The sequence below is a fragment of the Crinia signifera genome, chromosome 5 (assembly GCF_055691185.1).
Source record: "Crinia signifera chromosome 5, ASM5569118v1, whole genome shotgun sequence".
Taxonomy (NCBI): Eukaryota; Metazoa; Chordata; class Amphibia; order Anura; family Myobatrachidae; genus Crinia; species Crinia signifera.
Window position 1 is genome coordinate 64,151,859 of NC_139221.1, and position 15,681 is coordinate 64,167,539.

Consider the following 15,681-nt stretch of genomic DNA (forward strand, 5'->3'; position numbering starts at 1 on the left):
GTACTCAAGTCTGTCTACAACCACCCAAATAGTTAGTACAAAGCACAACAGACAGGCAGCAGTACCCCTGAACTGAAAGGGCAGATAAAGAAAAGAGGTGGACGATGTAATTCTCCTTAGGCCCACTTTAACAAACCAATAATTTCAGCAACATGGTCTGCCACATGCCTGTGGCTGAAATGATTGTTTTGTTTTTGCCCCCACAAAAAAATAAGCAATTAATCGCTCCTTGCACAAACTGGCTCTACAGAGGCAAGACGTCCTTCTCCTCCTCCTCCTCCTCCTCCTCCTCCTCCTCCTCCTCCTCCTCCTCCTCCTCTGATTCCTCAAATCCTTCAGTGTGTACATCATCTCACTCACAGTATATTCATTTGTCCCCTGCTGGAATTGCAGGACCAAGTGTACTGTAGTGACTGGAGGTAATTTCTAGTAAAGGTATCCCTGGAGGATTTTATAATTCATTTTGATGAACATCCTCTTCTCGGCTGTGTTAAACACTCTTTTGAAGTACATACTGGGGGGGGGGGGGGGAATTAGATTTAAAAAAAGCCAGATTGTGCAAAGGCCTCCACATTGCCTCTGTCCGATATGGCTACTTGGATACTGTCACCGATATAATCCTCTGACATTCTTTCAATAGTGACAGCATCATATGCAGTGGCAGTAGACATGCCATTAATTGTTAGTAGATCCTTCAGTCCAGACCAGATGTCAAATGTTGCCCCTGACTGCCCTGTATCACCTCTAGCAGGTTATCTAGGAAATCTATGTTTTTTTTCCTTGCAGCCCCAGATGCAGGAGAAAATGAAGGAGGAACTGTTGCTGTGTCAATATTTGCTTCAGCTTGCAATTTCTCAGCAGCAGGTCTTGCACAATGAAAACTTTAAACTGAGGATTGAGCATGGTGGTCAAAATGTAGTGCTGTGATTTCAACAGATTTACTACCTGTGAATTCTGGCAAAGAGAATAGAACACTCATCCACAAGTCCCACATGCTTGGCGGAATCACTCTGTTTTAACTCCTTCAATTTCTCTAGCTGCTTCTGCAAAAGCCTGATGAGGGGAATGACCAGACTCTAACTGGCAGTATCTGACTTTGTATGTGGCAAGTTTGAAGGTTTGAAGAATCTTGCACAACACAGAAATCATTCTCGACTGTGCTTAAGTCATGTGCATCCCCCCTCCTTTGCCTATGTCATAGGTGGGTGTATAGGCTTGAATGGCCTTCTGCCACTCCTCCATCCTCTGAAGCATATAGAGGGTTGAATTCCACCTTATTACCACCTATTGCTTCAGGTGATGGCAGGGCAGGTTCAGGAGTGTTTGCTGGTGTTCCGGTCTTCAACCACGCAGTGGCTGAATGTCGAAAGTGGTGTAAGCCATTGTGCAATGATGTTCTATTCTCAGCGGTGTGCCACTTACAGAAATTGGTGATACACAGCATAGTCTTCCTAGGAATGAGTTGGCATTTGTGAGGAGCCGCTGCTGGTGCTGCTACTGTTGTTGCTTCGAAAAGCAATACATCGACCCAGTGTGCTGTCACAGTCATATGGTCCTTAGTTTGCCCTGTTCCACTTGTCCACATATTCTTTGCTAAGTAGACAGTGGATACAATGGCATTTTTCCTGACACTAGGGACACCTTTCTTAAAGTGGAAGTGGAATCTAGATGGTATTTGGTACCGGGGACACAGTACCACCATCAGCTGTCTTAGTCCCACTGCACCAATAGCGTATACCGGCCACACAACTAACAGTAGCATAGCTGGCTTTGCAGCAGGGTGACTGCTGTCATACTTCAGTTTCCTCACAAACCACTGTTGGGCAGTCAATTGCTTAGTTAATGTAGTTGAAGTGGTCTTCTGACTCCCCAACTGAGATGACGATCAACTTCCAGCAACAACAACAAAAGGACCAGCAGCAGTAGGCGTAGCGCTCAAGGATCCTTTGGAGGAATCCAGAATAGGAGAGGAGTCAGGCTTGGCTATGACATGGCCTGCAAAACTACTTCCGATCCTGATTAAGGAGGAAATTGACAAGGCGGGAGTTCATGGTGTGGATTGCAGGTGCTTGGACACAACAGAAAAAAGGGATTTAGGTGTCACTGGACTGCTTTCTGAGCTTGACAATGACTTACAGTATTATGAAAGCACTGAAGGTCAAATATAAGGGAGGATGTTCCTAGGTGACTAGTGTTCTTACCCCTAAATATTATGCTTTTACACAGGCTAATTATGGCCAGACAATGCTGTCCGGGTTTAGATAGAAATAATTCCAGACCGAAGAGGAAGATTTTTTGGTCTTCTGCCAAGGCATGACAAAGGGCTTTTTCATTCCACGAACAACAACTGTTTCCATCGGTGTCTGATTCAAACAAACCCTATCACCACACATCAGAATCTTCCTCATCCTCTTCCTCCTCAGCACCAGCTACACCAATATCCTCATCCTGATGTACTTCAACAGTGACATTCTCAATATCAATATCAGCAACTGGAAGGGCCGTGCTCTTCCCAGCACTTGCAGAGGGCGTGTAAATGGTGGAAGGAGCCTCCTTTTCCCGTCCAGTGTTGGGAAAGTCAAACCTATACATCGCAACCGCCGACACACTTGGACTCTCCTTGGGGATGTGTGAAATCTCTTTAGAACACAGTTGTTTCCTGTGCTTTTGCCAACTTATGTTTTGAGAGGGAAAAGGGCATTCTTCTGCATGAAAAGCTGAACCACTAGTCATGAACATAGGCCAAGGCCTTAGCCTTTTCCTTGCCACTTTGTGTCTTGAATGGCATTTTCTCCATTACACAGGACAGCACCCCTTTATTTTTTTCAGCACAAAGGGCAGCACCCCTTTACAGGACAGGAGAGCACCCCTTTATTTACTCAGCACACAGGATAGCGCTGCTTTATTTTTTCAGGGCAGCGCAACTTTCTTTTTACAGCACACAGGACAGCACTGCTTTATTTTTACAGCACACAGGACAGCACTGCTTTATTTTTTCAGAAAAGGGCAGCACCCCTTTTCTTTTCACGGTACACAAGACAGCACACCTTTATATTTACAGTACACAGGGCAGCAACCCCTTTAGAGCATAGGACAGCGCCTCTTTTTTTACTATGCACGTAGGGCAGGGATGCTTTCTTTTTACAATACACAGGGCAGCTTTCCCTTCACAGCATAGGACAGCACCCATTTATTTACAATGCACATAGGAGAGGGCCACTTTATTTTTACAGCACACAGTATAGGACAGCACCCCTGTTCAGCACAGGGCAGCACGGGAGGACAGCAGCACCCTTTACTGCACCCCTGTACAGCACAGCACAATACCCCTTTACACGAAGCACAGGCCAGCAGAAGAGGACAGCAGCACCCTGTACAGATCCTGGGGCATATTGAGGGCGGAGCCAGTGGAGCACAAGCTCTGGGCGCTGAGAGCTCAAAGGGCGCTGGAGCTTGTGCTCCACCGCTTCCTCTCTCGCTCGTTCCCTGAGTCCCTGCTCTGCTGCCTGCCCGAATGAGAGATAGTACTAGGCGCTCTGAGTGCAGGGCAGGCGGCAGTTGCAGAGTGGAGAGCAGCGCCGCTCCACCGCTCCCTCCCCCGCCCGCTCCGAGTCCCTGCTCTGCCGCCTGAGAGACAGTGCTGCTCTCACACAGTGCCACTCTCTCTCTCTCTACCGCCCCCCCCATCCACTTTGTCACTTACAAACGCACATATGAGATTATATATATATATATATATATATATATAGAGAGAGAGAGAGATATCTATATATAGATATTTATATATAGATATCTGTATCTATATATATTTATATAGCTATATATATATATAGAAACCAAAAAGTGAAATTTGGAGGGCGCTACTGAGATTTCCACCACCTTGTCGAGTGCTCAAATTAGGCAGATAGGCAATTTACCATTCTTAATGACAATTTATTATAAATATAAGTAAAACATTGACAATTTTTGATCTTTTGGAACCGCATATGATAGACCCAACGCGTTTCGTCTCCGAAGAGACTTCTTCAGGGGTACACAAGGATGGGCGGTATGCTAAGGTCTAAGACCAATATCAGACTTTCTTTGATTTAAAATAATCGGAGAAATCCGATGACGTAGAACCTTTTATTTGAAGGCCCCTATAAAAGAGGCAGGGCACTTCTGAAGGGGTGGAGGATATAGCACCAGAATAGGGTGAGATCCGTGTGAATCCTCCAGTGCCTAATCAGACGTATAACCTTGACAAAGGGGTGCCACATACCCCGAAACGTTGGAAGCTTTTTTGCTGAAAATATATTTTTTCAAAAAATCCCCAGAGTGCCGCTGTTGTCTCTTCACTATCCTGTACTTCTGTTCCTGAAGGCACCTGGGTTACCTGTACTGCTGGAGGAGTGCCAGGCCTACACCTCTATATATATATATATATATATATATATATATATATATAGATTGATTGATTGATTGATTGGAGGCAGTCCCACCTTAGCCGCAATGACTGCTTGAGACAGCTAGTGAAAAGTTTTGACCTCGGTGCCCACCACTCTGCAGTGCAACGACTGCTATAAATAACGTCCAGGGGGATGGCCGATAACATACACATAACTGTCCTGAGGAAGGAGCTGTTGCTCCGAAACTGTTGACAAAGAGCTGAATTTATTTGCACCTGCTGTTGCTGTGATGTTTTAATACAGTTGCTTCACGTTTTCCTGAGAGTGCCGCCTCCTGTTTTTCAGTTATTGGAAAATTTGACTCTATATATATATATATATATATATATATATATATATATATATATATATATATATATATATATATATATATTTATACATATATATATATAAATATATATAAATGTTATAAATGTTATTGAAAATAGCGGCAGACAGGGCTAAGCTAAGCTGGGCAGACAAGCTTGGCAACAAGCTATTTTAGTCCCCCTTGGTAACTAGCTATTTCAGTCACCCTTGGCAACGAGCAATATTAGTCCCGCTTGGCAACGAGCAATTTCAGTCCCCCTTGGCATCAAGCATGAAGCCCCTGGCATCGAGCATGAACTTCCTAGCAATGAGCATGTTGGTAAGTGGCACTTATGTGTCAAATGTGTAATGGGCATTATGGTTTGTTATATAGTATGTAATGGACATCAGGTGTGACCTTATGTGTAATTGGCATTATGGCAAATTCTGTCTGCTACCCTCCAATGCTGGAGTAAAGACGGGTTTTCTATAGAATTCAAAACCATGTAAGAATCCCACAGAATGATAATGATGTTTGGGATCAGAGTCTGGTGGGAAAACTGGAGTCTGACTCAGATCCCACCTCGGATCAGGAAGTAGATCCGAAGCCACTCATCCCTACTTTAATCTGGTAATTATTTTATTAAAATTAGGAATCCATCCAATTGTCACTCATGGTAGAGCGTCTCAGCCATGCTATTTCATTCAACATGAAGCAAAGAGGGAAAGATGTATGAGGACACATCTGTATCATACTATTACACAAGTCAGCTTTCCCATATGTGCCTTGGATCTGTGTATGGTTTAACTCCCACAGAGTAGCATTTATAGTGTGCCAAATGTGGCTGCCTCACCTGGTATGCTCGTGCGCAGGATGGAAACTGGCACAGATATGGCAGTTATGTTGGGACACTACGTCTAGCAATAGGATGATGAAACCACCAATTTTGTGTCGTCTCTTCCCGGTGTGGCCTATTCCACAAAGGGTAATTCTAAAGTGTGAACCCAAGATGGGTGCCTCCCCAGGTACCTTTCATGGGTGGAATATACTGTATAACCCATACACATCGTTACCCAAAATGTCTGCACCAAGTAGATTGTGTGCTCTAGGTGTAGTTCTTCATTTCTTGGTGAATATTTTTAATTCTAACATGAGCAGCTTTTTGGTTTATGCCAAGATATGTATTTAACTTTTCTGTGTTGTTACAGGAATAAGTGTATTTATCATCGTACATTACAGGATTTATGTCTTCAAATCACTTTTTTAATGTCTAAATTGTTGGCAATAACAGCATGCAATGAGATCTGCAATATATGCTGTATTTCATAGTAAAGAGAATATCTGATCCAGCTGGAAATAATTACATTAAATCGCCAAGAAATTGTTTAATGACCTACATAAGAGGTTTTATAATGACCTACATACTAGCTACATACTAGCTGGAGTACCCGGTGTTGCCCGGGATTTGAAGAATCAATTTAAATATTAAACAACAGTATAAATAACATTAGTTGTTTATTAATTTGCGGTGGAGCGCAGCACACTATGCATCTCCTTAAAACAAGTACAAAATGTTTATTTGTTTCTTATTTGAATTGCTTTTAATAGTCTCCAATGACTTGGGTACTTATATACATTCCTCAGCTAGTAGATGTAATACAGTACATAAGAATTATTTTTTAGTGGGGAGTGAAGTCGCACCCCTTGTTGTATTCATGTTAATCTGTTACTTGAATGCAGAGGTATTGTAGGAACATTTACTAATATTGCATCCGGAACGTATTTACAGCGCTTTTCTTTTACACATTTTGTTATGGTACAGCCTTATTTCAAATGGAATAAATTATTTTTTTGGTACTTGTTTCCTAGCATGGCGCCACCGATTTTAATCTCATGTAATCGGGTCTATCAGATCGGGTCGCATCGCATGCATCTGACCCAATTTTTAATTGTACAGCCACCCTGATGGCTGATTACTATGTTAAATGCAGTTACAATATGGGTGTGGGTTGGCACTGGCAGGTTAAAGAATTTATGGTGCACAATTCTAAACGTACATATATGTTAAATGCACCCAAACACCGGATTTTTAATTGTACACCCACCCTGATGAGTAATTATTATGTCAAATGCCCCCCATTCTTAACGCCACCCCACTATTAATGCCAAACCGAAGCGTGGTGAGTGCAGCAAGCCTGCGAGGGACGGCGGTACGCGTCCTCCAACCTTTTCATACCCCCACTATCCACGTCAGCGTGGAGTTGATTTTAGATACTGTGGCGAGCGCAGCGAGCCACCGAGCCCGAAGCGTGGTGAGTGCAGCGAGCCCCGCGAGGGGACGCGTATTACTTCACATGTATTCCACGTCCCCTTATTCCACTTCACATGTATTCCATTTAGTCATGCCTGCAGTCAACGTGGAATACTGTATGTGCCAAAAAAAGATTATGTGATTATGAAAATAGTACTGGACACCAATCAACACTAATAACGAACACTAATAAAAATAGTAAAAGATAATAGATGAGCAGCGCTGGGTTTCACTTAAAGAAGAACTTGTATACATATAGGTTAAAAAAAAGCAATTTTAATAAAATACAATTACATTTGAGCTCAAATAAACAATGATAAAATAACATAGAAAATATTAAACGGATCGCATTATTCTGTAAATGGAGAATGAAATACAGTCTTTATTGAGGACTATAGACTTCTCAGTCTCATTTGTAATGGTCAGGTAAGTAAGCACATTGTGTTCATGAAATAATAACAGTTCCGGTATAATGCCCCGCTATAGAGTATAAGGTTACATGTTGGCAGTCCGACTGGAGTAGTCCATGTATTTGCAAATAGCACTTCGCTGGCAGGTAACAGAGATTGCAGGGTCCAAGTTTTCAAAGTGCTGGTCCAGAACAAGATGAAGTTTGAGTGAAGGCTCAAAGCGTTTTGGTGTCCAAGTGACACCTTCCTCAGGTATAAAACACAAAAATATAACAGAAAATATAATAGAAATTATAAAAAAAATGAATACACAAGAAAGGTTCATATTTGTTTTACATTACAAAACATTCATAGCATACTGTATTTATTATCGGCACTAAGAAATTAAGGATCATAGGCAAGTACCATTGCTCAAGTAAATTGAGCACAAATGTTATAACTATACTTCTGGTTTCCAGACCTCTAGCCTGCAAATTGCTAATGCCAAAATATACCATTACTTGCTTTGAAATGCATTTGCCATAGTTAATTGCCCTCCTAGGATGCAAATATTTCACAAACAGAATATGAGGAATATTATAAAGGCAAATTCTTACTCCTTACTTTGCCTATCAATAGAACCAATTTGATTATTAATGTTTTCGGCAGTAATTGCTAGCTGTGTCGCACTTGTCCTTAGCACTGAAGGGTAAACAGAAAGTTGTCAAAACACATTATTTCTATGCGGCAAAAGTCTAAAAAGTTCAGATCTGTCGGCTAATAAAAAGAAATAAAAAAGTGTATAGATTGCTTTTAAAGAAACGATGAAACTGTAATCAGAAAGCAGCACTAGGTAATAAGTTATTCTGTACTTCTCTGTATAATGATGGCATATCTGAATGCCGTGTTCTATTCCCCCAGACCAGTTAGTGCTAAAATTTGTATGGCAATATTTTTTCATTTGCATATAAATGGATTTGCTTGGATCTTCATTAATCATTCTAAGGAAAAGAACTTTTCTAAAGAAACACTGGAAGTCATTGATATACTATAGTACATTCATTTGCTATATCAGTATTTGCTTCACTTGAGAAAATAAAGGTACATTATTTGTGGGAATAGGTAGAATATACTATATGCATATTGTAATTAAACAGATTATACTAATAAGTAAAATATGTTTTTTTAATGCAAATTTGAGAGCCTGAAACATTTTCTAACAAAGTTTATATTAGTTACACAGTTGCTAAGATGAGCCAGACAATAGTCACAAGGCCTGATTCTGATGTTCCAGTTATAATTCCGGACAAATACAGTAGCCATTGGCGGATTCACGGGGGGGGGGGCACCTGGGCACATGCCCCCCCCCCCTGTAATTCACCTGTTCAGAGGAGGAGTTTTTCCAGTTACGCAAAATTGTGTGAACGGGCACCCGATGCGGCTATCCCTGAAGGAAAGCATGTGGCGCCATTGGCGGATTCAAGGGGGGGGGGGGGGGGGCACCTGGGCATTTTTTTTGTAGCTGAGAACCAGGGCTTTCCAATGAGCCCAGCCCGTGTCTCTAGCCCCCTGGGAACCGGAGATATCGCCTGGCAAATCTGTAATGTTTTTTCCCCGTAGGATAATATGGGACCCGTTAATTCCGACCCCCACCCGGTTCCGACGGCTGCCAGTTCCCCCTCTGGAATCACAGAAGCTTGTAGTTGATCTCATTCAATTCCAAATCGGTGGACCTTCAATATGATACCATTGGTTTTGAGGAAGCCGCCGAGGGTAACCACAAGGCGGGGAAACGCGTCAACCAAGGGATTAAAACTCTGCACCATCCGGTTCTATATACCTATCTGCAGTCCGTTATGAGCACTCCAGAAATAGCTGCATTAATACTTGGATAAACACCAGCAGCTGGGAGAAGACAGGGAAACTAACAAGTGCAGGTATTTTACAACCGTTTTAAGTCTGGCCAGACATGGACTAACATAAATGGAAGGATATCTGAAGGAACTTTATTAACAGTGACCCTTTTTCTTTTTTTTAACAACAGACTTCTAACATGACATACCCCGGGGTTATTAATCGACCCTACTTATATTATTGGGACCCGTTATGTTAAATGTTGTTTGTCCATGTTTAGTGCTAAGTGCACCGTCTAAATATTTTTTATAATAATAACTTTTTAGTTTTCTTATTTTATGTGACACAGGCCAGTGATTAATTAATAAATTAACATAATTAATGAACAAATCTATCTAGCACAGTTTTCTTTATTTCTTTGTTTCAATATGATACCAGGCTGATCCATATCGGTCAATTGGTTCCAGAGATATTGCGGATAAACCGATTTTTTTATTTTTGAAATGTAATTTCATGGCTGTTCATGTTTATGAGGGCAGATTACTCTGGAACCAAACGTTCCAGTTTTACGGGACCAAAATCATTCAAAGCGCACTCAAAAGTTCTTCAATATGATACTTGTCTCATGTAAATGGGTCAGTTGTTTCCGAAGAAATAACCGGTTAAATGAGATAACTGGTTAAAGGGGGGAGGGGTGGTTTTCTCTCCCCCTCACACCAGAAAATGCAGGGACTAGGCTGGTGTAAAAGGGGCCAACCTGGAAATGCATTTTCTGGTGTGAAAGGGGTATTATTTCAAATAGCCGGGACCTGCAGTGCTCTGAATACAGCCAGGCTCTGCCACTGTCAGTGGCTGTCAGCCTGGCGGCGGCTGTCCCCCATTTACCGCGAGCATGTATTCCACCTTGGCAATGAGCTTGTAATTTCACATGGCAACAAGCATGGAACCTCTGGCAATGAGCATGGAACCCTTGGCAATGAGCATGTAGATAAGCAGCACTTATGTAGCATAATTTTAAATAGGCATTATCGTGTTTGGCATAATAAATAATGGTCATAATGGCGTGTAACTTACTGTGTAATGGACATTATGGTGTAAATGTTTAATGCGCGCCTTTGGCAGACAATGTCCCTGTTTATGAAGCGTATTGTGAATTTTGGCTTAATCTGTGTGGCATTATGTGAATTTTGGCTCAATCCATGTGGCATTATGGGAATTTTGGCTAAATCCGTGTGGCATTATGTGAATTTTGGCTCAATCCGTGTGGCTCAATTCGTGTGGCATTATGTGAATTTTGGCTCATTCCGTGTGGCTCAATTTGTGTGGCATTATGTGAATTTTGGCTCAATCCTTATGGAATTTTATGAATTTTGGCTCAATCCTTGTGGCCAGTGGCGGGCTGGGCCGGGGGGCAGGGTGCCACATGCCCCCCGGGCCGGTATGTATTTCAGTGTCTGTCGGCCGGGAGATAAACAATGCTAATCAGGGGCAGAACTACTGGCGTGCAGTGAGTGCAACGGGCCCAGCTTGGGCCCGCTGCCATCTGCAACGCTGCCGCCGTTTCCGTTCTTTTTTTTTTTTTACTTAAAGTTCGGCATCCGGTGGGGGGGATGGGGCCTGCAGGGGGAAAAGGCTGATGGCGGCGAATGGATGTTGCACCGCCGCCGCAGCTGCGGTGTGTGTGTGACAGATCCGATCTGAGACACTGCTCCCACAGCCCGGTGACAGCTGCCTGTGCGGCTGTGTCGGCTGCCAGTGCCCTCTAAACTCAGCTGTGTGATTGTGCATTGCAGCCTGCACCGAGAGTGGCTGGCGCACAGGCTGTACAGTATGCATTTAACCCCATCCCGCCCAGCTTCCTGATGTGTTGGTAAGTCAGTGGCCACTGGCTACGAGGGGACAAACATAACCAAAAAAAAGGAGGTTATGTGGGTACAGTCAGTGAAAGCAGGGTGTGTAGTGGGAGTAGAGGATTATAGGGTGTACGCGGGTGTGGCTGGGATAGAGGGTTGTGGGGTGTATATTGGTAGACAGGATATGGGGTGTTTGAAGGAGATATGGGGAGTAGGGTATGTTGGGGGTAGAGGGGTATGGTGTGCATGTGGTTAAACATGGGCAGCCTGGATGCTGGGTCCTGGGGGTAGCAGTGCATGGCCACTCACCACCCACCGACATGGCTCTGTGTGTTGTGTGCTTAGCTTCTTGGCTTCTGAGCGCTTAAAAGAGGACCGACAGACATATGAAATATGGCACCTGTCCATCAGCCTATCAGAGATCACAGACCACCAGCCTCAGCTAGTGATTGACTTGCGGACCGCAAGCTCCAATTGGTTCACTAGCCTGCGCCATATTTCAAATGTCTGTCAACCATGGTATGAGCCGTTCAGCAGCATAGCGCTGTATATATCCTTATGTTCTTGGTTTTCTCTATATTGGGAGATTTACACCCTCCCCTATGCAACAGTGTAACTGCTCCATTGGTTCTCCTTTTCATTATCATGCAGCATAAGTGTTTAATGATGCCACTTGGGGACTAGAGGACATGGCGCAACACTCCAGGTTTTAGTAATAGCAAATATTTTTTAGGAAGTTTCGGGACTAAGTATGTCCCGTCTTCAGGAAAAATAGTGACAACAAGGTAGTATTTTCCACGTCATTGGTTTGTCACTACATTTCCTGAAGACCGAACATGCTGAGTTCCAAAACATCCATAAAAATTTGGAATCTGGAATCTATCTGGCTCAATCCGTGTGGCATTATATGAATTTTGACACAATCCATGTGGCATTATTTGAATTTTGGCTCAATCCATGTGGCATTATGTGAATTTTGGCTCATTCCATTTGGCATCATGTATAAGGGGAAAGTATAATGGGGTCTAGTATTTTGTTGCATAATGTGTAGAAGTTGTATATGGTGTGGTACACTACACTCAAGGACACGCCCCCTGTTGAGTGACCACACCCCCTTTTCCGGAGCGCGTGCACAACTACATCCTTCACTTTTGTCACCATGGTGGGCCTGCGTACTTTAAATGCCAGGGCCTATTTTTAATCCCATTCCCGCCCTATCTCTGCAACTCTCTTAGCATGTACATTGGCATCACTAACACCGCCCATCCCCCACCAAAACCCTCTTTTATCATGGTTCCCCCCCTGTCATTTTATCCTGGATCCGCCTCTGACAGTAGCTGTAAGTCCTATACAACTATAAGCCAATATTGTGAGATACACACATGTATGTAATAGCATTGTCCCCACTTGCCCCATGACAGGAGAAGCCATTGTCACTAATAATGCCACTTACAGTACATACAGTGTCGGCAACAGAAATCTTGGAGCCCCATACACTTGTATCTCTGGGTCCCAGGGCCGGTGCGAGCTGTCTCAGCACCCTAGGCAAATCTTCAAACCGCCCCCCCCCCCTTCTGTCGCGGGAGACACTTCTCTCCCCCGCCCCCCCCTCAACATAGCCGGGGACTAGAGCAGAGCCCTCTCTCCCCGCAGCACTTATCATCAGGTCTGACAACATAAAGAGGAGGGAGGGGGGTTGCAGATTGCCGCTGTCATGCGGGGGGCAGCGGATCCCACCCGCAGATTAACACTGACCAGCAAGGGGGTCGTCCATCACCCGCAGATAGCCGCTGACCAGCATGGGGGGTTGCGGGCACCACCCACCTATCACATCAACGGGCGGCCTCCACAGGAGGGGGCTGGGGTTTTAGTAAGCTCACCTGTTCCCACATATAGCCACTGACCAGCGCAGGGGTTGCGGGCACCACCCACCGATCACATCAACGGGCGGTCTCCACGGGGGGGGGGGTGTAAGCTTACCTGTTACCTGCTGGGAATAGCTGCTGGTACTTGGAGCCGCTTTCTGCTCTCCTCGGGTGGGAGCGCTGCTGCAGCTAAGTACCGCCCTCCAGTGGCCGGCACCCTATGTAAATGCTTGAAGCTGTCTGGTGGTGGTGCCGGCCCTGCTGGGACCCCCCACCCCCATCAAACACTATCAACCCCCTCCCATGCTGGAACATAAACTGGATGCACTCCCTCATCCTGCAGCCACTTATAACTCTGTCCCCCAGCTGGGTCCCCTTTAGCTCCGCCTCCATTGGTTCCCATGTAGCCCTGCCCACCCTCCGAGTGCTGGTGCTGGGTAGCTGAGCTGTTGGCTCGCCATTTGAGGAAAGAGAGCAGCAGCCAGCAGGGTGACAGTGGCGTGGAGGGCCTGTTTTGGAGCCCTTCAGATCGGCAGGGCCCCGGAACAGCTGTCCCCCTTGTCCCGCTTGTCCATAGGCCTGCTTACAATTACCCTTTACTTCAGGCAGATAATGCAACTGACAATGTGCACAATCCAATGTGCCACTCTGTATAGATCACAACTGTGACTACAGTTCTAGAACACACTTATGTGATGCTTATCTTTCCTGCAAATGCCCAGTTGCCACAAGTCTGTCACTCAGCAACTCCGAATAAACAATTGACATGCATATGAAAATGTGACCACACAATTCAATAAACAACATCTGGGATACACATATTAAGATCCATTGCAGATTGAAGATTGATCTTGCATGATGTGTGCCCACTGACTACAGACCCATGTCAGCCTGTAAGCAGGGTCCTAGACAGGACATGTCATATGACACTTGTAATAGTATCATCCTCTTTAGAGCAAATTCTCATTATGGGCCTTACTTGGAGTCACACATGCTTAGGATGGATCTCGCACTTGGATCTGGAAAGTGTATTTGCGACCTTAAGACCACCACTCATGTACTGGTCTTAAGACTGGAGATACACTTTACAGAAAAGATCATATTTTATCATCTCAGCAAATCACCTTGCTGCATGAGTAGCTGTCACTCACTTATTTTAGTGAGGAGTGTTTTAAGGCATTATTTTGACTTATATCACATTGTGACCAGGGTGGCCAATCCCGGGATTAGCGGTATCCCAGGAATTGGCCCTTAAAATGCAGAAATTTCAATCCCGGGATTGGAGTTTCCACTCCCAGGATTTTGGGATTAGACTGCACATGCTTCTCCCATCCCCAGCAGTGCGGCTCTGTGCAACGTGACATCAAAAGTCATGCTGCGTAGGCCACACAGCCACACAGCCCGCCTCTATCTGGGCATTCTGCCCTCCCGCCTCCATGAGCCCACCCACCCACCCTGGCTGCATTCCCCGGAGCGCCCACCTGGTTCTATCGCCCACCCGCCTGCCTGGCACCATCGCCCACCATCCCGGCCACACCACATAGCTCCTGGCCAGATAAATTAGGGAAGTCATTCCCGGGATCCTGGGAATCCTGGGATTGGTCATATTTCAATCCTGAATTCTGGGATTGAAAAAATGCCCTGGGATTGGCATCCCTAATTGTGAACTCACATTTTAGATTGTGTTTCTTTAGTACCACCTGTATAAATATATACATATAAAATCGTAATCTCATCATCAGGGGACACAGAATTTGATATTCTCACAGTTCCTTTCAGCCAAGAATCAATTTCTTTCTATGCAAATTAACAGTAGACTTTTATTATTTATTAACAGTTTCTTATATAGCGCACACATATTCCGTTTTACAGAGAATATTTGAACATTCACATCAGTCACTACCGCATGTACACGCAAACACAGACATTCTATGGTTAGTTTTGATGGGAGCCATTTTTTGGGAATGTGGGAGGAAACCGGAGTACCCGGAGGAGACCCACACAAACACGGGGAGAAAATACAAACTCCACACAGTTAGGGCCATGGTGGGTATCAAACCCATGACCTCAGTTTTGTGAGGCAGTAATGCTAACCATTACACAGTCCGTACTTACACAGAATTATTATAGACTATACTTTCAATTCTAGGTGTCTCCTTTCCTATCATAAGTACTTGGTTGATAAATGTACAATATAATTTATTTTCTATTTTTCTCCTGAATCTTTCTAGATAAATTTGGGATGCTATCCTTTTGTGTTTGCTTCTTAATACCGTGTGAACACTGTGTGGAGACTGCAAAGTGGGATCTTAGCTTCCATAGATGAAAATAACATGAAAGTCCAAATAATGTGTGTAAATCTGACTATGATATTAGCCAGAGCCTCACCAGCCAATGATCACACTGCATCTCATTGCCTGTACATGGAAGCAAGCCTTTTCAGTGACTATGGGATCATTATGCTGATTACTGGGGGACTGGGCAGCTCTCGATAATAAAGTTTTACATTCGATGCTAGGTGCTGGAACAATTAATTATTGCTCCAGCACAGACACACAAATCAGCTGCCAACAACCCCCCCCCCCCCCCCCCCCTCCAAATTATTTTCACTGTTACTTTAGATCTTAAGGTGCCCATACACTAGTAAGATTTATCTTCAGATCTGGCTGGTT